The sequence below is a fragment of the Coptis chinensis genome, chromosome 7 (assembly GCF_015680905.1).
Source record: "Coptis chinensis isolate HL-2020 chromosome 7, ASM1568090v1, whole genome shotgun sequence".
Taxonomy (NCBI): Eukaryota; Viridiplantae; Streptophyta; class Magnoliopsida; order Ranunculales; family Ranunculaceae; genus Coptis; species Coptis chinensis.
In genome coordinates this window covers 45713664-45737026 of record NC_141462.1, presented here as the reverse complement: position 1 = coordinate 45737026, position 23363 = coordinate 45713664, and the positions used below count along the sequence as shown (strand labels likewise).

General features: G+C 38.1%; 1 long non-coding RNA gene across 2 annotated transcripts; it reads right to left on the bottom strand.

Annotated features, from left to right (window-relative positions):
* Window positions 1–14643: 14643 nt before the first annotated feature.
* On the bottom strand, window positions 14644–17705 carry LOC147487681 (uncharacterized). 2 transcript variants are annotated; one of them, XR_015202084.1, is made up of 6 exons: window positions 17339–17705; window positions 16614–16741; window positions 15881–15953; window positions 15715–15775; window positions 14988–15059; window positions 14644–14814 (listed from the first exon to the last, which is right to left on the bottom strand). It is a non-coding gene; the product is annotated as an uncharacterized LOC147487681 (long non-coding RNA). The 2 variants fall into 2 exon arrangements; XR_015202083.1 differs by lacking the exons at window positions 15715–15775; window positions 15881–15953.
* Window positions 17706–23363: the final 5658 nt, after the last annotated feature.

The window sequence follows — 23363 nt, the reverse complement described above, 5'->3', positions numbered from 1 at the left end:
TTGGGGAGTATCGTTGTTAGGCTCATTTTCTTCCGCGACCCTCCAAAACGGCGATCTCCTCACGCTCAGATTGTCTTTGAGAAGTAACATGTGGGTTATTGATCCTCGTTATTCCCCTCGTTACTTTGATTCGCATTGGCTCTTGTAGTAACCATGATTTTGAATCAAAGTGAAGAATATATATATATATATCTTTTTTTTTTTTTTTTTTTTTTTTTTTTTTAAGAACAACAAACCCAAGAAAAATTGGTAGGTAGAAGAACCTAGAACCGAAAGAATTTCGACCAAGAAATCAAATCAATTATGTATAGTTTCCCACAGACGGCGCCAATTGTGTGATGATTTTTCCTAATCTAGAAACACAAATATTTTGTTGATGATCAAAGAACAATGAGAAGTATTGGATCAAGAAGAAGAAGAGATGTAGAAGATGATGAGTTGAACCACGTTCTTTAATGGCTGCCTACGTATCCTGTCCATAGGAATCAAACTCAAAGCGTAGTTCAACTATTCTATTTATAAGAATAGATGAGGTTTCCCAATTAGTGTTTAACTAGGAGACCGTCTCTTGTTAAGTATCATCTTGATGAATAGATGAGGTTTCCCAATTAGTGTTTAACTAGGAGACTGTCTCTTGTTAAGTCTCATCTTGACTCTCCTAGAAGCCCATGTTTCCCAAGTCAAATAGGTCTCCTTTATTGACTTAAACAACAGAAAAACATGTTTAGGTTCGGAGTAGTAGTTAGAGCTCTGAGCCTAGTAGTTGAGTTCCGGATTTGGAGTTCATAGTTAGGAGTTGGTTATACGAACCTACTACTCCAACAAGTTCCAAAGCCCGTGAACCTGCTCCGAACCTAGTAGTTGAGTTCCGGATTTGGAGTTCATAGTTAGGAGTTGGTTATACGAACCTACAACTCCAACTAGTTCCAAAGCCCACGAACCTGTTTCGGACCTAGTAGTTGAGTTCCGGATTTGGAGTTCATAGTTAGGAGTTGGTTATACGAACCTACTATTCCAACTAGTTCCAAAGCCCACGAACCTCCTCTTCTTATCTCACTTCCGAACCTAGGAAGTGTCTTACTTCCGAACCTAGGAAGTAAGAGGATTTGGACTTGAGATATGTTCTGGTACTTTCTACCCATACCAAGACCATATCCGAGACTTAAGAAGATACTGCCACGTGTTGCATATCTATTTGCTAAAATATGCACACACAATACCGTTACTAAAATTCTTTGTAACAGATAGCTAACAGGTAATGGCCCGATTAAATTTGTCATTTCTAACGGATATAATAGATGTGCTATTTACTAACGGAAATATCCGTTAGTAATCTATAGCCAGTAAACAAAAAAAAAACAAATTAAATTTCTTGGGTCAAATTGTTTCCCCCTGCACATCTAGTTCTAGCACATACGATTATTCTCTTATAGAGATATCACATTCGACAAACTTGATCAATAAATGAATAACTAGAAACAAAACCACCAATCAATTAAACATCATCAATTAAGTATTATTATGAGAACATAGCCACTAATCCAAATCCCAATTTACAAATCAAACTTACAAAGAATTGAATTCACCAAGACACGTGGGCTTCTTGCAAATCCCCTCCCCCCTCTTTTGAGACACTAGAAAGAGAGTCCTTACTCCACTCTTTGTTGAAGATCCCATCACATGACGTACAATTTTTGGGGCAAATGCATGTGGACTGCGTGTTTCAATTTGTAGATATGAAACGCTACCAAAGTAGCAATGTTATACACCTTGAGGGAGCACCAAACCCCATGCACCACAGAATCAGACACTACAACAGAGATAAATGGAACAACCTCTTGGTAAGAACATCAATATGCTTTAGATCTTTCGCGACATTGTCTCCAATCTTGTCCATCTGCTTCCTTGGAATATCAGATAATAGAAGGATCCTTTGCCTCCTGTTGTATAAAATGCAAAGAATTCAAAAAACTGAATCATGTAAGGTACCTGGTCAAGCAATTCATTCACTATAATATATGAATCAAGATATTATTATACCTAGCTTTGGCAGTACCTAGACGGACTGAAAATTTGATCTGTTTCCATAACTTGCATTTGTACTCCTTCCCTGACCTTTTGCATATTACCCTGTCATCGTAAACATAAGATGTCATTCTAAAGTTATTAGAGAAACATTTCTTCTTTTTTGAGAAATGTACTAATAAAAGCTTATTACCCTGAATTGTTATGTCATTGTGCTGAGTAAGCGGGGCAAGGACAAAACCAAGAATACGTTCAACACGTGTGATAAATGTAAAATGAATAGTCTACCTACGAAATGAACTATGAATTCACAACGTAAGTAAACTAAACTTTTTCTTTTACGTGGTTGATTATCAAAGTTTCCTACTCTCAAGTCTATGAGATATAGTGGAGTAGATAAGTTCGTTCCACTCCTAGTGCTCTAGCATGGATGTTTTCTAATCTAACTAGTCGTTTTTAAGTCTATGAGAGTTTTACGAAGGGAATTATACTACGATGCAACTACCCACAAGATGCAACTAGTCGATTATCTAAATAATTATGGGAAGGCTACGTTGATTCTATGATAAGGAGTTAGAGGGGGATTGATTCCACCTTAACTCAATCTTAATCCACTAACGGCGAATCGTTAATCGAATGAATGCGCCTTACTTGAGAACAATTGGTTATTCCTAATCCCTAATTATACATGGCATTTCTACCAATTTATAACTAGCATGTGAACAATTAAACCCATTCTCATGGTGAACTAATCATTTCTAGAGTGGAATAGAAAATACGACGACTCTACAATAATCGGACTCAAGCTTTCATCAAGGCTTCACAACCCCCTCTAATGGAGGTTTAGCCTTGAATCATTCCGCAATCATTTCCATTTAGATTAAAACTAAACATAATATAAAGCATTGAAATTTACTTAATTAAACAATAATGAAATCTAAATTAATGACTAAAATTAGATAAGAACAAGAATTGAAATTAGATCTAGAAATGGAAATGACAAAATCGAAATTGATAAAAAAAATACTACTTTATTGATCTAATCAAATGAAGAACAAGATTCAAAGGTTTAATCTAATAAAGGATTTGAAACTAATTAAATAAAACAATTAAATCTAGATCTAGAAGCTATTTTCATGGCTACTTTCTATTCTAACTTATCTACCTAACCTAACTGCCATTAACAATGAGTTAAGCTTTTGTTCTTATACATTCAGATCCAAAAATCGTGCATGGGCTTGGAGCCATGTTTTGGGCGAAAAATCGGCCCAAAACCCAATTCTTCGATCCAAAAGGCCTCTTCAGCTGCAGTTGGCTTCCACAGACTTTTCATCCACTTCTGCTCCTCTGATTGGGTCAAGGCTTGGACCATTGCAAAGCTCTTTCCGAGCCGGTCGTTTTGACATAAGGTAGGCCTCAATCCGAGGTCTGAGTCCAAAGATATGGCATTCGGAAGTTCTGCTGACTTTTGCTCCTTTATCTCGCTAAAATGGCACATTTCTGCACATAATGGACTTTGAAGCCTGAAATGCATAAAAAACACTTAATCAGTATTAACTCTTACTTATTATTCACATAATTGGTCTAACAACATGATGATTATTAAGGGGTTAAAACTACAGTTTTTGGGCTCTTATCAAACCACCCCCCAAAAAAGCATTTTGCTTGTCCTCAAGCAAAAAGATGAGAAATTAGAATAAGTGACCAAAATGGAGTTCTACCTAATCTCGTTAAGCGAGTCGCGATTGCATTGACCATATGCAACAAGGCCTTAAACCACTAGGAATTCCTAGTGGACGAGTTATAACCCTGATTGAGAGTTTTCCATGAAGGTACTCACAAAACTCATCTATACTACAACGACTAAGAAATAAAACTATTGTTTCCTTATTTATGCTCCCAATTATCTATATATCTCACTACCAATGAATACAGAATAATAATCAAGTCGAAACCTAAGCTAATATATGCATAATAATCAATCATCTATGAATAAACATATATACAATGAGTAATACTATGAAATGAACTAACATGTCCATTTCGAAATCTCGGAATAACGCCCTTAAGTAGGTCATCACATAAATGTCAAGACAAAACCACTCACGATTTTTCCGGCTCAAGTTTAAGCTACTCCGATTAATGCAGTGGGCACACTTTACCTTACAATCTCAATGACAACAAGGAAGCGGGGTCGATCAAACACATCTGCCACTTACTATCACACTAACCTATTCCTAATTAAGCTAGAGGTCTTTATTAGGTGTTATTCACGAGGATTAGGAGGTGGGTTAAGAAGGAAGGAAATGGATATTCAAAGGACAAGTCCGAGATAATAGAGTCTTCATTATTATGTAACTTAGAGAAAACCTTGTTATTTTCTTTTGCTTCTATACTTTGTTTCCATCCTTAGCCATATTTTTCTTTTTCTTTTCTTTGGCTTTTTGACTCCTTTTATTCTATTTTTTTTTTTTTTGGAGTTTTATTTTATTTCTATTTTTCTTTTCTTTGGATGGAAACTTCTTTTCTTTATTTTCTGAAGCCACTAACAATTTTTTTTGTTTTACCGGGTTTTTCTCTTCTTCTTTCTTCACTCATTCTATTCTCGGACTTATTCTAAATTGGGTAGGTTGATTTATTCTTTTTTTTTTTTTTTTTTTTTTTTTTTGTTTTATTTTGTTTTGTAACAACAGGGGTAAATGAATTGTGGTTTATGGAAGGGCTAATGAAAGGCTCGAGTGGCGACTAGCGGAAAATAATTCATAGGTTTGAATTTACGGCTATATCGATCCAAAGAGTGGCCTAAATTCTCACTTAGGATATGGTTTAGTGATCAAGCAAGTGGGCGTGTGATTTCTCTATCCGGATTTTACTTCTCCCTTGTGTCATTTCTCAAATGTTTAGCTCATATAAGGCTTTATGCTATATTCTCACAGGATTTGTAGAATAAGTACTCTAGCCTAGATTTGAGAAACTTATTTAACAATCATAGATACTCATGTAATATATTTATAGATAGATGCAAAGATTATTACCTATGTATTAACCTAAGTTTCTAACAATTATTATTCTGATGCAACAGCTATGTGAGACTTCTAGATTGTTAAAAGCATGGAGAAAGAAACAATACCAATATTCCTAAGTGTATAGCATGACTTATTTATTTATATTTTTAAATTTTTGAAATTTTAACTAGAAAACAAATGCATATTATGTCTATCTATATCGTAACAGATGTCTTAATTACACGTGTTTCTATGCCCCCACCCCCCAACAAAAGCATGCTTTGTCCTCAAAGCATTTAAATAAAGAGGGTAGGAAAAATACCATTGAAACGCGTGAATTTCAGGACATCTGCAAAACAAAGTTAGAACGTACTAATATAGGAAATAAAAACTGACACAACTCTATAAGAGTTCTACCCATTATGGGGTTAACATAATTAAATTGCTTGGGACATAAGCAGACACTAACAGAACTAAAACTTACCTCCGCTCCCGTTGTTATGCGTCATCTTCGTCATCCTCTACTTCTATAAAGAAGTGAGGTTCCTTCGCGTCCTGCCATGCTATGATAATTTGCCAGGCTTCACGCCATTTATCATCTATGTTTGCTAACCTATTAAGTGCCACTTGGTCTGATGGGGTGTAGGGCGCAACCTGGTGAGGTTGTATCCGCCACCCATGCCAAGTCATTGCACGGAAAGATCGAATAATACTATTGGTGGGTCGCACGTGTCTACCTTAATCCAATCCGTGAAAGCGTGTACAAAAACAGGAAAGAAACATAGCATAATCACGGAAATTAGAACAGGCATAAGAAGGTACTTATGCCTCATGGTATGGGCTCGTGCTAAACTAGACATCAAAGTCACGGGAAGGTCATAGAACCGGCGTCCATTGGCTAAAGCAAGGAAAAAGCGCCGCAAGTGGCGTCATTCACGAGGAAGAAAACGCCATTCCCCTAAAATGTTTAGCATAATCCAAAACATAACAGTTCTATGTTCATGGACCCGGGCTACCAAGGGCAACGCGTTATAGTCCCCTTGGTCCTCAATACGGAAAATGCCTGCCCCATAAGCCTCGTGCAAAAGACTCATAAGTATAGACATGCATATTATCGACCAATAGCACCATGGGTCTTGTATCTCAGCGGGCATAGCAAGTCCAAGAACAAATGCTAGCAAGAACACGGTAATTTCCATTGGTTCATCGTCAATGGTGATGGAGAACACACTTGTTCTCCATCCGGTCTCTCAAAGAAAATGCAGTTATTATAAAAATAAGATGCAAGTCTTTGGAGAATAAAGTTCACCGGTCTTTACCATAAGAGGTTCCCAAACGTATGTGATCACCTCAAAACCAAGCACCGTAAAGTAGTGCTTTGGAACAAATCTTCGAAAAGACTGTTCCGGTATCAATGTTGGAGATGTCATCTCAAAATTACGCTTTGGGATAGCTGCGCGAATGATCCGGATACTACGCGAAAAAAGCGGGAAAATTTCTGGTCCGGAAAGTCGAGCGGTAGCTTCAACTTAAGTGCGGGTAGCTCTTTGTATTTTGAATTCCAGATAACTTAGCGAATCGCTTTGACTTGCCAGCTAGGCGCGAAAGCAAATTTTTCCGACGAAGTGTAGGGTGTAAAGAAGCGCTCAACTAGAAGCGCTGGGCTCCCGAATTTGCGATTTTGTGAAAATGGAGACGAAAACGGGAATCACGGGTATGAAGGGTGAGTGATGGAGTTTAGGTGTAGTGTGAGTTGTGAGGATATATTGTATCAAGTTTATATAGGTATAAAGTTGCTAGAATGGATCGGAAAGTTGCCAAACTTAATTACGGCAGGTTCAGGAAATCCAAAATTTCCAAACTTCGAAACGGAAACAACTCATATCACGGATTCTAATTCAAACCCAAAGATCTCTTATTTGGATTTTATGGTGAATGTGTACCTATTTAATCTAGATTTCATCCTACAATGATTCTCAATCATAGATATGCCTAAACTACCATATTTTCACCTTACTCCGCAAGAAATTCTAACACTAGGGTTTTATAAAAATACGAAACGACATAATCAAACCACCCCAAAACAAGTTGGGAAGGTGGGGTCAATATGAAACAAGCACTCAAACTGAAAATAACCTCTTATATTAAAATTTTCATTCGGAGGTCCTTTCACTTTACAAAATTCAAATTACGGAAATAAAAGTTACATTACAATAAAAACAACAAAAGTAAATAAAACAACAACTTATAAAACAAAAATAACTTCGACTATCACTCCTCATCCTCTCTAAACTCCTGCGTGGTGGCTGAGGGGCACGATCTCTAGTGGTGGCTCCCGGGCTCCGAAGGTCCAAAGCGGATCGCCCTTCGTCGGACGGCGCTCATGCCTCGTAATATTTGTGTCCTCGAGGCGAGTCCCATATGAGGTGGGAAGCGTCTTAGCATATCTACTCTAAACCGGCGTTGGGCTTCCATCTCAGCCCTCGCCTGCTCCCCATCCTCATCCTCTCTCGGGTGCGGATCTCGGTTGTGATGAATGGTGCACTGTCGAGTCCGGAGGTCTGCATTGAGTGTTGAGTGAACGCGTGCCCTATGAAGCATAGTCATGCGCTCGACATCGAACCAACACCTCCGGAAGGCATCCATATCAAAGCAAGTCCCATCCTCCTTATCCTCCTCCGAATCATCCTGCTGTCCCCGGCCTCCTCTTCTTCTTCCTCTCTATCCTCAGCCCTCCTCCATACTTGTTGGGCACACTCCCTATAGATACGCGGGTTACGGTGCAGGGTAATGTAAATCCTCTCAGATGCAGGAGTTGCTTTCATCTTCAGCATGATCTTAGTAATAAGCACAGGGAGAGGTGCCAAAGACCTTCCGAACCCCCTAATAATGTTCAGCAAAAACTGCAGGATGCAGAAATCATACTTCTGCTCTGGGTACCCATAGGGCGATGGGCGGGTCGGACCGATGTCACTGACCTTGTCCTTGCCTAGGACATTCCGACCAATCCACTGAACTGTAGCCAGTTGGTTGGTCCTGAGGGATGCCTGGCGAACACAATGGGAGTTTGGATTGTAACTCCCATTGATGACGATGCGCCATCAACGGCTCTACCCGTCAAACCGAGGATCCCGTAAAGTGGCATCAGTTGATTCTAGGCGGAATGCCTAGAATCTCGATAACAGCCCGTAGTCAACTCCAACTTCTCTTCTTCTTCCGACCATCACAAAATCCTACTCCCCTCCAACTCCCTAGTGTTGTAGAATCGTCGGACCAAGTCTTCGTGGTAGAAGTCTTCGGTCGATACCGTAGACTATTCCAGTCTCTACTAGCCATTTCGTCACCGTGAAAAAGTAGCGAAATGGTCGGCGGCGGAAAACTTGCTCGGTATGATTCGGCGTTGAGCCATCTAGTGTTTGGAATGGAGTGAGGGTCTAAATATGATGTGGTGGTGGTGGATTAGCTTGACCGACCTAAAAGAACAGTGGTGGTGATGGAGTGGTGGCGGCTAAAGACTACCTAAATTTTGAATTTTTGGTGGTTTTTGTTGGGTTAAATTGGTGGAGGTGGTTTTGATTGGTGTTTGTAGTCGATTGAGGTTGGGATTTGATTTTTTTGGCGTGGGTTGTTTTAGTTTTCTTTTTATTTGATTTTTGTTTTAGGTTTAAGCTTTAAGCTTGGCGTTAATGGCGGTGGAAGATGAAGAACGCGATGAACTGTTCGTGAAAGGTAAGAGCGAATCTCCATGGGCGCTGGTGGTGGGTTGGAAGCCCAAAATCGAAATTTTGATTTTTGATTTTTTTTAATTTCAAATCAAAATTCCCGCTTAGTTACATGTCCGATTTTTTGAATGAGATATGGAAATGATCAGGAGAGAATTTCCTATCCAATGATCCATAACACACTCTATTCCGACTTCGGATGACATACGAGATAGTGGAAAACGCCTTGAAGTCGTGCATGGCGTAAGTTATCTTGAGCGAATGAAATATAACTGAATAGATCATGTCAATCCGAATCGTAATACAATAAAACGGCCTAAGCAACTCTAATGGGACATAAAACATTTTAGTGGAACCACGAACACCCACCCCAAACAAATTTTTTACAACGCTTAGAAAATTTGTTTTAGCATCGGTCTTTTAAAGTCGATTCGAGACTTCATAGATTACTATGTTTATTTTTATTTTTATTTTTTTATTTTATTTTTAGAAGGAAAAACAATAAGCAATAAAGACATAATTCACACCATAGAGAAACATGACTCAAAAATCCGAAAAAACATGCAAGAGAGTGGAAAACGTGAACTATGTGAACCGTGGACTTAGGATCCGGTACTTCACAGCCACACACTCCATAGGGAGGGCCGGTTACCTTAATGGTGCACTCCACCAATATATTGGAATGAAAGGAAATGCACCAACACAGAAATTTGAGTCGTTTATAGTCGATACTCAAGACTTTATCTAAAACTTATGTATGAACATCACGGTTGATCATATATCGACAACAACCGAAATAGTTGTGGATCATTCCATAAATAAATATCACAGAAAACATATCCAAACACAATGAAGCACCAAGATTTCCTACGACCGCGACCTAGTGGAATCCAAACGAAGTCGGATAACCCTATTGTGTAACCTATCATGCACCTTCTTTTTCATTTTTGAATGCGTGGGTGTTTTAGTAAATAAGTGTGGAAAAGTGAGTGGTTGTGGAGGATATGGTGGATATGGATAAGTTTTAGAAAGACAGACACATTGCCTGATGAGGATGTGGTTTTGGCACTTCGAACTCATTCATTGTGTGTGTGTGACTGTCTCAATTCTGAAAATGAAGGTGTCAAATAGTTTGTCCTTCCTCAAGTATCCGGTTTGCTAGGAGGATTTAAAAATTATGAAACACAGGAGAAACAAAAGGATCGAAAGTGCAAACTCGAGATTCCTTTGAAAGGGTGGCGAGGGGAATCGAGGTGGATGTTGTGCAAGTTAGTTCTTGATAGGGTGAAATTTCACCTACTCGAAAAAACTCATCAACTTCCTCATCTAGATTGGTCATATCCACATTACTATGGTAGTCCTCTACATCTTTGAGAAAGTCATCTATCCCGCCCCTCATCAATAATATGTGTATCAACTAGTGTAGGAATGGAAATATTGGAGTCCCCTTTCCAAAGGAAAGAATTTTGGGCATATGACTATCGGGAACGTGTTGTTGAAATAATCTCGAGCAAAGCTCGATCATGCTAACCTCTCCATCCATAGGCGAATTGGGTAACTGTGGTCCTTGTTTTAAAAACATTGACTTCAACAACAAGATGGCCAAAAAGACATGGACATTGAACCATCACGGCAATTAATGAGCGCATTGGCAAACTGCCGGAAAGGGCGCCCTAAAATAATCGGGACAGAGTCGTTAGCGACTTTCGTATCGAGGACTACAAAAATCAATTAGTAGAAATCCTGAACTTTTACCAACACATTTTCGACTACACCCTTAGGATACTTAATAGACCGATCGACTAATTGCAACGCCATTTTAGTGGGTTGCATCTTGTCTAGACCTATTTGTCTATACAAATAAAATGGGAGTAAGTTAACACTAGCCCCCAGGTCTAATAACGCGGTGGTCGTATAGGAATCTCCTAAGGTGCATTGTACAGTAGGACGACCAGGGTCCTTGTACTTAACAATTCCATTATGTTCAGATAAGGTTGGGAATTGTTCTGTTAAAAAGGCGTCTTTTGGTATATTTGTCTTACGCCTAGTAGTACACAATTCCTTAAGAAACTTAGCATGGTGTGGTAGCTTTTTTATAGCTTCGAGGAAAGGAAGGTTTATAGTTAGATTCTTGAAAACGTCCCTAATCTCCTCGTAATTTGTATCTCTAGTTAACATGGCTAATTTTTTTTGGAAACGGTGGTTTTACGTCGATATTTAGCAATGGTATCACCTGGATGTTTAACCGTGGCTTTTAGTTTCTTAGGTTGTGTTGTAATCGGGTACCTCTACGTTGGTAGGCTCTTGAGTTTCTATTTCGTATCTAGTAATATAGCGGTGTAGGGGGCTCTTGGTGGGTAACTATAGGCATAGTTACTTTATTATCAACCACTCTGCCGAGCGGAGTGGTGATGGCATTTATCTCACCTACATTTTCATATTCATTACTAGTATTATCGGTGACCTCAAAGGTGTGTTTTTGTTTTAGGATTTGGTATTGCGTTAAAACACACCTTTGGGTTGGGCTTTATCTTGAGCCAACCGTTGGGTTAAATTATTAACGGATTGTAGAAGTAGATTGAGCCATGGTTTGGAAAAGTTTTGGCTCACTTGTATGAAGGTGTCAAGACGATCCGTGGGTGGGTGTAGTGTTCACGTTATTCTTTGGAACTATTTCCGAAATATTTATTGGTGGATTTTGATAGTTATTATTTACCTAACGATACCTCTATTAGCATTATAATTATTATAATTACCTTGACCTTGTGCTTGACCTTGTCGAGGTTGCACTTGGTTGTTATAATTATTAAAATTACCCCGACCACGTCCTTGTCTTGGTGGGGCTTGGTTAAAGCTTTTTTAAGTGAGCCCCAACATATTGATTATTGTACCCTTGAGGTGTGACTTGTTGGTTATTTCTCCAACCGGTTGGGATTTTGTCTCAAAGGGCTTAGGTTCACTATTAATGGAACAAGCCCGTTCATAGGCTATAGGGACGATGGCGATCGGGATGCTTTCGGGACTCAACAACGTAAACTACATGGGTTTGAATTTACATTCATGACGGGGATAGGCTTTTGTTGTACAGAAAATGGCCTCTCTACCTTTTAGTGAGTGATTCGATTAGAGTTTTAAGCTCGAATCGTGTTTAATTTCAAACATACCGGCGGCCTTAACTGAAGAAGAAGAACTAGCCGGGGGGATATCATCACTACCAATTATTATTTTGACCTTAGTTTGGTCTTCTAAAATTTATAAGCCTCCAGGGGCTCCTTTACTTAAGAAACTACCCCCATTCATAATGTCAAGGACTTCTTTATGGTGATGTTGAAGTCCTTTGAAAAGGCAAAACTAACGTGTCTTTTGCTAGGTTATGGTGTGGACACTCTATAAGCGGATCGGTGAAACGATTCCAAGCCTACGAAAATGATTCATGAGGATTTTGTCGAAAAGAAATGAATCTTGGAAAGCATCTCATCCGTCTTTAGGGGTGGGTAAAAATGTTCCATAAACAACCAACAAGTTTAGCCCACGAGTCCACGAGAATTAGGCGCTTTGGGCGGTTAACCAAGACATTTTATCGGCTAAGGTGAAAGGGAATACCCTTAATTTAATTTGTTCCGTTACCAACCGTAGGATGGTGGAATGTTGTTAAGACTTGTTCAATCCTAATGATGTAGCTTTGGTAAGGTTTTTCATGGTCTAAACCATGAAAACGGGTAACAAATTAAAAATATTTGGAGGGATTCTTGGTCCTGCTAGAACGATGCAAGATTTGGGGCTATCGCCAAGGCTTTGTAGAAGTCCGAGAGAGGAGTCTCTTTTTCCCCCCATTATATCGGTGGGTGTGTGTGGAATAGTAGCTAGAGGTGTAGTTTGTGGTATACTAGATAAACTTGTTTGTTGATGTTGTTGTGTATTTACGTTAGGTGTTTTGTTCGGCCGGACCTTAATCTCATGCAAGACTAAGTCGAGCTTAACTAAACATGCAACACCCAAACAATTCTCGATGTACTAGTATAAACCTCTAACGAGAGATGCGAGGTGTGGAAGAAAGGAATACGATTACGTCCTTGCTTCAATCAATAGCGTCTTGTATATCGTGTTCAGTGTATATAAGAGAATATAACACTGAAAAACTTGACAACTCGAAGTTCAAGCAAACCAAAATTTCAATTTACAAATCGCTGGTAATCTTCTATCTTGAAGCGGCGCTTCTCTATGTAAATTCGAAAGTCCAAGAACTTAGCGGGGCTCTCTCTTTGGCGCGGTCCCTATGTAAATTCGAAAGTCCAAGAACTTAGCTATATTGATCAAATTCCAAGAACATAGCGCGTGGTCGCTCTCTCTCTTTTTGTTGAAGTATTTTTCCAAATTTTTCCAAAACTGAAACGGCAACCACGTATGAATCAAACAAGGGTGGGTGGGTGAAATGGGACTTAAAAATTACTAATTCTATTATGAAAACAATGCTAAAGTGCAACTAAGATGGCAGCGGCGCCATTTGATAATTGTAAAATGAATAGTCTACCTACGAAATGAACTATGAATTCACAACGTAAGTAAACTAAACTTTTTCTTTTACGTGGTTGATTATCAAAGTTTCCTACTCTCAAGTCTATGAGATATAGTGGAGTAGATAAGTTAAGTTCCACTCCTAGTGCTCTAGCATGGATGTTTTCTAATCTAACTAGTCGCTTTTAAGTCTATGAGAGTTTTTTTAAGGGAATTATACTACTACGATGCAACTACCCACAAGATGCAACTAGTCGATTATCTAAATAATTATGGGAAGGCTACGTTGATTCTATGATAAGGAGTTAGAGGGGATTGATTCCACCTTAACTCAACTTAATCCACTAACGACTAATCGTCGTAATCCGAATTGAACTGCCTCGCATTCGTAGAACAATTGGTTATTCCTAATCCCTAATTATACATGGCATTTCTACCAATTTATAACTAGCATGTGAACAATTAAACCCATTCTCATGGTGAACTAATCATTTCTAGAGTGGAATAGAAAATCTTAACTCTACGATAAATCGGGACTCAAGCTTTCATCAAGGCTTCACAACCCCCTCTAATGGAGGTTTAGCCTTGAATCATTCATAAATCATTTCCATTTAGATTAAAACTAAACATAATATAAAGCATTGAAATTTACTTAATTAAACAATAATGAAATCTAAATTAATGACTAAAATGAGATAAGAACAAGAATTGAAATTAGATCTAGAAATGGAAATGACAAAATCGAAATTGATAAAAAAATACTACTTTATTGATCTAATCAAATGAAGAACAAGATTCAAAGGTTTAATCTAATAAAGGATTTGAAACTAATTAAATAAAACAATTAAATCTAGATCTAGAAGCTATTTTCATGGCTACTTTCTATTCTAACTTATCTACCTAACCTAACTACCATTAACAATGAGTTAAGCTTTTGTTCTTATACATTCAGATCCAAAAATCGTGCATGGGCTTGGAGCCATGTTTTGGGCCGAGAATCAAAACCCAATTCTTCGATCAAAAGGCCTCTTCAGCTGCAGTTGGCTTCCACAGACTTTTCGTCCACTTCTGCTCCTCTGATTTGGTCAAGGCTTGGACCATTGCAAAGCTCTTTCCGAGCCGGTCGTTTTGACATAAGGTAGGCCTCAATCCGAGGTCTGAGTCCAAAGATATGGCATTCGGAAGTTCTGCTGACTTTTGCTCCTTTATCTCGCTAAAATGGCACATTTCTGCACATAATGGACTTTGCAGCCTGAAATGCATAAAAAACACTTAATCAGTATTAACTCTTACTTATTATTCACATAATTGGTCTAACAGTATGATTATTAAGGGGTTAAAACTACAGTTTTGGGCTCTTATCAACGTGTCCTTTGCTGCGGTATAAGAAAACAGTGATATTATCAATAGAAAAGTAATGTCAACTTACAAATCAGGAATGCCAACATCTTCCTGTTATAACAATGCATACTTTTAAGTGAGTCGATGATAAACATAGGCAGGCCCAAGCTTCCCAAAAGCAGTCTTCAAGTGGTTGTGAATGATTCCTGAGTTATTTGACAAAGAAACTTTCCTAATTAGAAGAAACATACCAGAATTAGATGCACCATCTCGGTGTAGAGACAATGAAAGAAGAGAAATCAGAAAAGGGAAAATGTGCTAAAGGGCTAGTAAACTAAAATCCTCTTGTTGTCAGTTATGTCATATGAAAGATAATTACCTAAACTTGTAAAATAGAAAACCTCCAATAATTACAAATGAGAAGCATGCTACCAAGAGCACAAGAAAGAACCTGAATGAACACCAATGTGAATGATCAGGTCTACTACAAGGATTCATATATAAGTAGAGGCCTTGGAGTTAAAAGAGAGCATGAAATACTAGTAAGTATAACTGTACACGCAAAAAAGTTAACACTAGCCTAATAGTAGCTGGAAATACTTTGAAAATGGTGTAAGTTACGATCTGAAGAATCACAAAAAAGAGACAAAGAGTATCAACTAATTTCAACAAAGAAAATGGATTGGTCTTAGAAAGAAAATGAACTAATTTCAACAAAGAGACATAAAGTATCAACTAGAAATCTAACATTATTTTATTTTGGACAACAAAAAAAAAAAAAAAAAAAAACCTCAGTTATCGTTATTAATAAAAATTTCCACTTAAAAAAAAAGTGGGCATAAGCACAAGTTACCATCTGCACCACAAACATAAATACAAAAAAGGCCTTGATGATTTATAACAAGGCATATCATGATATATAACAAATAAAAAGAATTTACAACTAATTAGTTACTTAATAACTATTACACATGTTATGTATTCATAAGGTTCTAAGTCATGACAACATAACCACATAAATTCCACAACATGACATCACAACCACATTAATAATCACATAAAAGTTCATCGCCCATTTCTCATGTAAAAATAGAAAATAGGCATACCCTTAGGGAGTTGGAAACAATCCATTCCATCTTCATCTCAAGTTGCAGTAGATCATGCCTTCTATTTGTTCATTATGTTGAGACAATCAAGCACAAGGACTACAATAAGTCTTATAACCAAAATTTACTTTAACATAACCAAATGGTCAATGCAGTGGAGGCTTACATTGCAACTCAAAGGTTTAGACCAGAAACTCAAACCTTGTATTCAATTAGAACCAAACCTTCACAACTTCGATCTGCTTTTATAAACAACATTTAGTATAGCAAAGAAGAGGATATTTTAAGCAAAAAAACAAAAAAACAAAAAAACAAAGAAGAGGATATTGAAAAAGAGTGGTCTGAACTAGCTAGAAAAAAAACACAATAATCAAGTGCGTTCGAGAAGAAAAACTAGTTGGTTAAACATGTGAGAAGTTGGAAAAATGTAATTGAAATGGTGTGGTAGTGCACACCATAAGTACGTATCCCTTCCATCACAAAAGAACAAATAATAATAATAATAATAATGAGAGCAGATGCAACATTAATAGTATGTTCCAACTTGTATTGAATGAAAACATAAAGATAAACTTCACAGTACTAAGTGCAAAAATCAAAAGCAGTAAGTGTGTATCACTTGCATTTGAAATAAACACTTATGAGGTCCACTTTATAAAGTTGGTGCACATTCCTACATAGTATATACTACATACTAAGAATAGCATGTAGCACCTAGTAACACCTGGAAAACCATTACATCCTTATCAGGGCATACCACAAGGAAGTCTCATTCACAGAATATATGCATATGTGCAGGAACTAGCAAATAAGACTGAACATGAATGAATACCAAAATCAAAACTTTGTCTGGCATTTTATCAAATAGATATCACGCAACTTGCCTAGCTAGACAATACCTTGCATAGTATGCAACAAATGTCGCATGTCGTAGCTCCATCTCTCCCTTCGTATGCAACAAATGTCGCATGTCGCAGCTCCATCTCTCCCTTCGTTAAGCATTCAAGCCCGAGGGAATTCTACTGATCTGAAACTAACAAGACAGGAAATACCCTCCTTTTTTTAATTCATCATTTTCTACTGAAATAAGATCAATAACAAGTATAACTCATTCAAGAAAAAACCCCTTCCTAATATAATAGAATTCATCCTACTAGGTCGACACTAAGCTCATTGGTGTAATCTAGAATACTAATCGAGTAACCAGGTTTAGCACCCAATATTCCAGGCAAAATTCACAAAATTTCACACCTATTTGTCACACTATTACTTAAAAATAAAACCTTGTATAAAATTTAAGTGACTCGACACTTTTCAGCAGTCGGGTTTTCGTGTCATAGCACAAAAAACTCACCCTTCAACACAAACACTTAATTTATTTCATATACATACATAGTTCTTCTTCGAGTCTTGGTATAATTTTTTTCATCTTTTTTAGCTGAAGAAATAGAGATGATATACAAAAAATCCATAGTTGTTGCAACAAAAGAAAAATGGCAAATAACAAACCTCAAATTCCAAAGATACCTCGTTTTAGCTAAGGGCAGATACATTAATCCCCAAATTGAAAACCCAAAAAGAAAAACAATTAATTAGGCCGCCCAAACAATTAGAGGGAGTTTACCTGGTTTGTCTTCCTCCTTCAGCCTATCGTTGACCGGTTTGTCTGCTACTGAGTTGTTATTCGTCTGCAACTGATTCTTCGTCTTTCTACTTCAAAGACGGTTAGGGTTTTTACAGTAAGTGAGCATACCGAGATGTTCATCTTCCTCCTCCAATCGGTTAGACCAGAGAGATGGAATTGAAATGGTTAGACTTTAAACTCTAAAATCGGACAGAGAGTGAGAGATGGGGAATTGAAAGGGATTTCGGGGAGAGACGAGTGCATAACAATATTAGTTTTACAAAGAGAGAGAATGAAAAACATTAAAAATATTATTATTGATATTTTCTAACGATTGCTTCCATTTCTAACGGATATATCCGTCATTCTGTGTTTAACGGATATAACCGTCACTAATGTAAATTTAGGCCCGTTAGAAAATGACAGTTATGGTGTAGTGCGACTTGTACATTCCTCTACTCGTCTTTCAACTTCTCAATCACACCCTTCTCTGACTCAGCAATCTGGGCAATCTCCTTCAGCTTGTGGTAGCCACTAACAAGCTAGTCAACCCACGAACAATTAAAACCTGTCAAAATTCAGCAGTTTAAAAAAAAAACCAAACACTTGACCATACTTACCAGGTATTACGCTAGGCCATCAACCTCAGGTTCTCCGATAGGTACTTTGCATCCAGATCACTCTGATCCCCATCCAAAGCAATACTTTCAAGCAGATAAGTCGCCACCTTAGCAAACTTGTAGCTACAATCAGTCCTCTTCACAGTATGATGTTTACCATGATCATCAACATAGACTAGATTACGGTATGTCTAGATCTTCTTTCCCCATAACAGCTTTCCCACAAAGTTTATTTAGCAAGCAACTTCCCCTACCCCTTCGAGCTAGGCAACCCAATGGCAGTAGAGTGACCCAACCCGGCTTTAAAAGTATCCAGGTCCAAGCCACTCAGGTTGATATCAGCCCTCGACCTCAAAGTAGGCCCAGATTGCCCTCCAGGACTCTCACTCCCCACTGCAGATCGCCTACTACTATCAACTTTCCTACTTTTCACAGACATAACCTCTGAGGCATCCACCTTCCTCTTCAGGCTAGGTCCTGAACACTGGTGGTTATATCATCCATCTCAAGTGGAGAGCCCTCTCTCTGCCTCCCCGACCCCCTTGGCACAACTTCAAAATGGCTAGGCCACCACCATCAAGCACCCCAGAACGCTTGGGCACTATACCACCACTGCTAGATGTGCACCCGTAGTATTACTATTCCTCGTCTACCCAGGACGACTTCTACGATGAGCTTCCCTGGTAATCGGACCACTAGCCTCTCTTTCCATCTCAAAGTCAGATTCTGATTCACTATCCACAACCACACGAGCTCTTCTCTTCTGAAGTTTCCTTCTCGACTTGATCCCCTCACCACCTCACTCAGCAAAGTAGCTGGCTACAATTTCAAGTTTCTCCATTTTATGAGATCGCTTGAGTCGTGCAAACCTTTCGATCTTACCTTGTTGAGTTCGGTTCATGATCACAAAGTTTGCCAAAGACAACAAAAATCAAATGTCAAGAATCAACAGAAACAGAAAGCTAGAAAACATCACTATTTACAAACACTAGTTCAAACATACCATCAAAATTACAACTCCTAGTCTCCACACTACTTCCATCAACACATTAGTCTCCTATCACCAACAATGGCATTTGCTCCCAAGACTCATTGCTTACTCCATCTATAATAGACGACTTGCGCGCCAAAGTTTGCAAACTAAAATTATTCAACCTAGATCGCTTCACAGCGAAGTGTTCAAACACATCGTCTAGACCAATATTGTACTCCCCCGATTCGTTGAGCGGATCAAACACCCTAAAAAGCCTCCAGCTATTACCAACGAATTGACATGGAGTTTTTCCACAATAATTCAATACTTCACACATCAACCTAGAAAACGGCAAGCGCAACCCAGTTTTTAGTTGCCCAACACATACAACGACACCCCATTTCTCCGGTATAAATTTACTACTAAATACATTATGCACGCTACCAAGCTCATGTATTTCTAGTTTTGGGACATCAATCTTATATCTTGTCCTCAAATCCCCAAAACTAATAGCGGCATCCCTATCAACAACCCTAGGTGGTCCACCACTAGAAGAAGAACGTTCTACGACGTCATTACTACTCTAAATAGCAACAACAAAACTAGAAACCTCTTCTTTGATCGGTTCGGTTCTCAGATCCTAGCGATCTTTCTACCACCTCATCAGATCTTGTATTATCAGAGTCCGACATCCTCATAGGAAGTATAAAATCCAACAAACAAATAATATCTTACAAAGCAAAGGGACCAAAAAATGGCGGGAAACTAACCTGTTACTCTCTAGCCACGCTCAAAGACGAGTGCAATGTGGAAATGAGTGAGTGAACCTTTCAGTTCTCCAAAAGCGCATCAGGCAAGATACCCTTTCGTTTTCCAACACAAGTAATCATAACACTAAATCCTAGAACGACACGTCTTCCCATAGCCATTTTTATTAATCAAGGGTTATTTTTAGCCACCCACAAAACGAAGCGGTTACTATTCCTTTTTGAAATCTACTCTCACATGTGATGCACTCGTGCTACCTAAATCTCTCACTAGGTCGCTCTCCATCCCTAAGCGACCTATTGAGTGGGGGCTATGTGAGGGAGTGATCAGCTCCCAAATGTGTGTTTTATTATCCTTATATTACTGTATTATAGCCCTTCTTATACATAATGAAAAGACAACTCATAGTTTTTATTGCCTTTTTTCAGGTTACAGAGCAATTCATACCACTTATCATAAAAGCTGCATCTTAGCATCAAAATAAGCCTTATTTATGCTTATTATGAAGACTCCAAACTGCTATGAAAAAGTGCTGAAAAAGTCAAAGTCAAATGTCAAAGGTCAAAGACTCCAAACTAGAGAGCTGAAAGTCAAGTCCTTAACTTAGAAGACCAGAGATAGATGTCCTTGACACAAAAGAAGGCTTTCTCTAAAATCTATCTTGATCAAGAAGAATTCAAAAACCAAAATAAAAAAGCAAAAAGAAAAAGCAAAAAGCAAACTTGGTGAAGTGTCTTGATTGTAGAGGGAGATGACAAATCAGTCTTTTGTAAAAGTAAGGGTATAAAAACTCAAAAGTAGGATGAGAGAATGCACCTAGACTTATTCTAGTATCATGTAGGATTTTAATTCAAGTCATTTTACATTCAAGTTATTTACTTTTTGTTCTTCATTTTCAATTTAGTTATTTCTTCAAGTTTTTGTTCTTCATTCAATCAAGTTATTTCTTTCAATGTTAGTGCTTTCAATTAATCTTTCAATCAACAAAGTCTTTTCTAATATTCTTCAATACAACTAGAGTTAACAAAACAAGTCCTAAAGGCTAAAAACCCTACATTTTCTCCTTCAAGACTCCCTTTCATCCAAGTTCTAAACAATTTATGGTGAACCTCACATCAATACTTTTTTATTTACTTACTACTACTACTTCAAATGGCGTCATCATCATGGATTGAAGGAACAAGGATGTTTGGTTGAGCATCTAAGGAGGGAAACATCACTCTCACCCTTTTATTTCTTGTTTTTCTAATTTTTGTTGATATATTTCGTTATTTTTCATTACTGATCTACTATTTTGCAAATCCAGGTTCGAGATCCTCATGCTGGAGAAAAGCTAAAGCTGCTGCTGGAAGATGAACGAACTTGGTCGGAACCGACCGGCGACCCCGCACGCGACCGTACTCTCGCCGGCGTGACCGCCCAGCCATCTTAGCACAGTGGTGTCTCATTTTTTCACAGTTCATTCATTTTTAGTGTGTAGTTGTACTGTGAAAATCGGATTTTGTAATAGAGTAGTATAAATCAGTGGACTTTGTTGTAATAGATAGAGATAAAAAGAAAAAAAAAACGGAAAAAATGAGTTTTTGATTAGTTATTTAGATTGATATGAGTTGAACACTTGGTTGAAGTTGTGCAACTTACCAAGAGTTAGAGTTTTCATTGCCTTGGGAAGTTCGAGTGTGCGAGACGAGTTGTGAATCATACGTTCACACACTTTGAATCAACATGGTAATTAACACTCTAATTACGTTTAGCTCTAGTTAATCTAGGTAATTTATCTAATTTAGTTAATCTTTTAGTTTTAGTATAAGTGTTAGTTTAATTTTATGTTTTGGGCCCTTGAAGGCAAAGTTGTTTAATTATCAAAAGCCCGAATTGTGGGCTTTTTAAGTGGACCTTTTTGTAACCTAAAACAAGGAACGCTCGAATGGTTGGGCCTGATTCTCAGATCACACGCCAACCAATGTCGCCTTCTCCTCAAGCAGTATGTAAGCACAACTTGAGAGGTAAATTCTAAACCTCCTCGAAGCCCATGTAAGAGGATACCTTGTGTGTTCAAGCATGTTTGCGTGATTGTTTGAATTTTAATTTCCACACTGCAATTTACATTCACGCATAAGGCTGAACCTGAACCACACAACAACCATTGGGAAGTCATTCCCCAATGTAGATAAATCGGACGTTGCTTGATTCTTGAAGCCCTAAACCAAAAAAATAAATTAAAATAAATCAACTAGAGCCCAAAGTATTCACGCTTCTCCAAAAAAGGGCAAAAATATAGCCACGAGGATTTAGAGTAATCAGCTACCAGATTTGGGTGGACCAACTACCTTCCTCACTCCCCTCCCCCAGATTCATCGTGAGTGAGATTCTTGGTAGCACACCACTTGGTAAAGTGACTGCTTACTCTTATGAGTCGTACGTGTAGTAGAGTCATTCTAGTCTCGCGCCCAATTGTTCCTTAGAACAGGGCATAGTAAATTATAGACCAAGCAAAGTTTTCAAAACGCCAAACTTGCAAAAATGAATTTTTATTGCTTGAACATACTTTGCATCGTTTGTGAATGTTAGGATAGTTTTGCTTTCTTGCTAACAGTGCATGATACTACATTCAGGTACTACAAAGTTTAGCAAGAATAAAATTTACTCACATAGGAGAGCATGTTATCCTAGACAATCTCTAATTTCTCATCCTCCACCTACTAAGATGGTCGACGAAGTAGTGCAAGCTGAAGAGCCTCTCTCGAACTTCTACACACCGTTGCAAAATGGACCTCCATATTGTATACTACTCACACCGCTCACGAGCGATTTTCGCATTCCACCAAACGTGTTCAACCTCCTACTCATCTTCCATGGGTTTGAACACAAATTACCGTACGAACATCTACGCTAGATACATGAAGTATGTAATACTTTCCACCATCCAGGAGTCACCGACGATCAAGTGAAGCTATGAGTGTTTCCTTTCACTTTAGGTGGTAAGAGTCACGCATGGCTTATTTCTTAGAAGCCCGATTTTTTCAATACATGGGAAAAGGTTATGTTCTCCTTCATGAAGAAGTACTTTCCACTGAAGAAAACAGAAGAGATGAGAAGTTAGATGCAGTTCTTCAGACAAAGTCCGAGTGAGACATTTTCCGAAGCATGTGATAGATTATCTTACCTACTCCATTCATGTCTTCACCATAAACTAGAAAAATCCACTCTTGTCCAATGTTTCTTCAAAGGTCTTCTCCAAGAACACAAAATAACCCTTGACATCATGAGTAATGGTAATTTTTTGGATAGAGATGCAACCGAAGCTTTAACCTTTCTTGAAAACTAAGCTAAAAAGAGTACCCATTTGGGCGATATAAACAATTCCAGAACAGCCCAACCCAGTACATCTAAGGCTAGTGGTATTTTTGAGGTGAAATCTGATCCTGAAATCAAAACTTTAATTGAAACCCTCACAAGAAAGATAGATGCCCTCACAACCAAACAAAAAGACAAAACCCCTCATCCTATCATGAGCATAAATACCTCACCATGCAATTTTTGTTTAAGCTTAAATCATATAGATGCCACCTGTCCCTTAATCACAACCTTATTATCACTTTAACCAGAAGAAGTGTGTGTTTTCAATGTACCAAATACACTATGGAGACAACATCTAAACTTT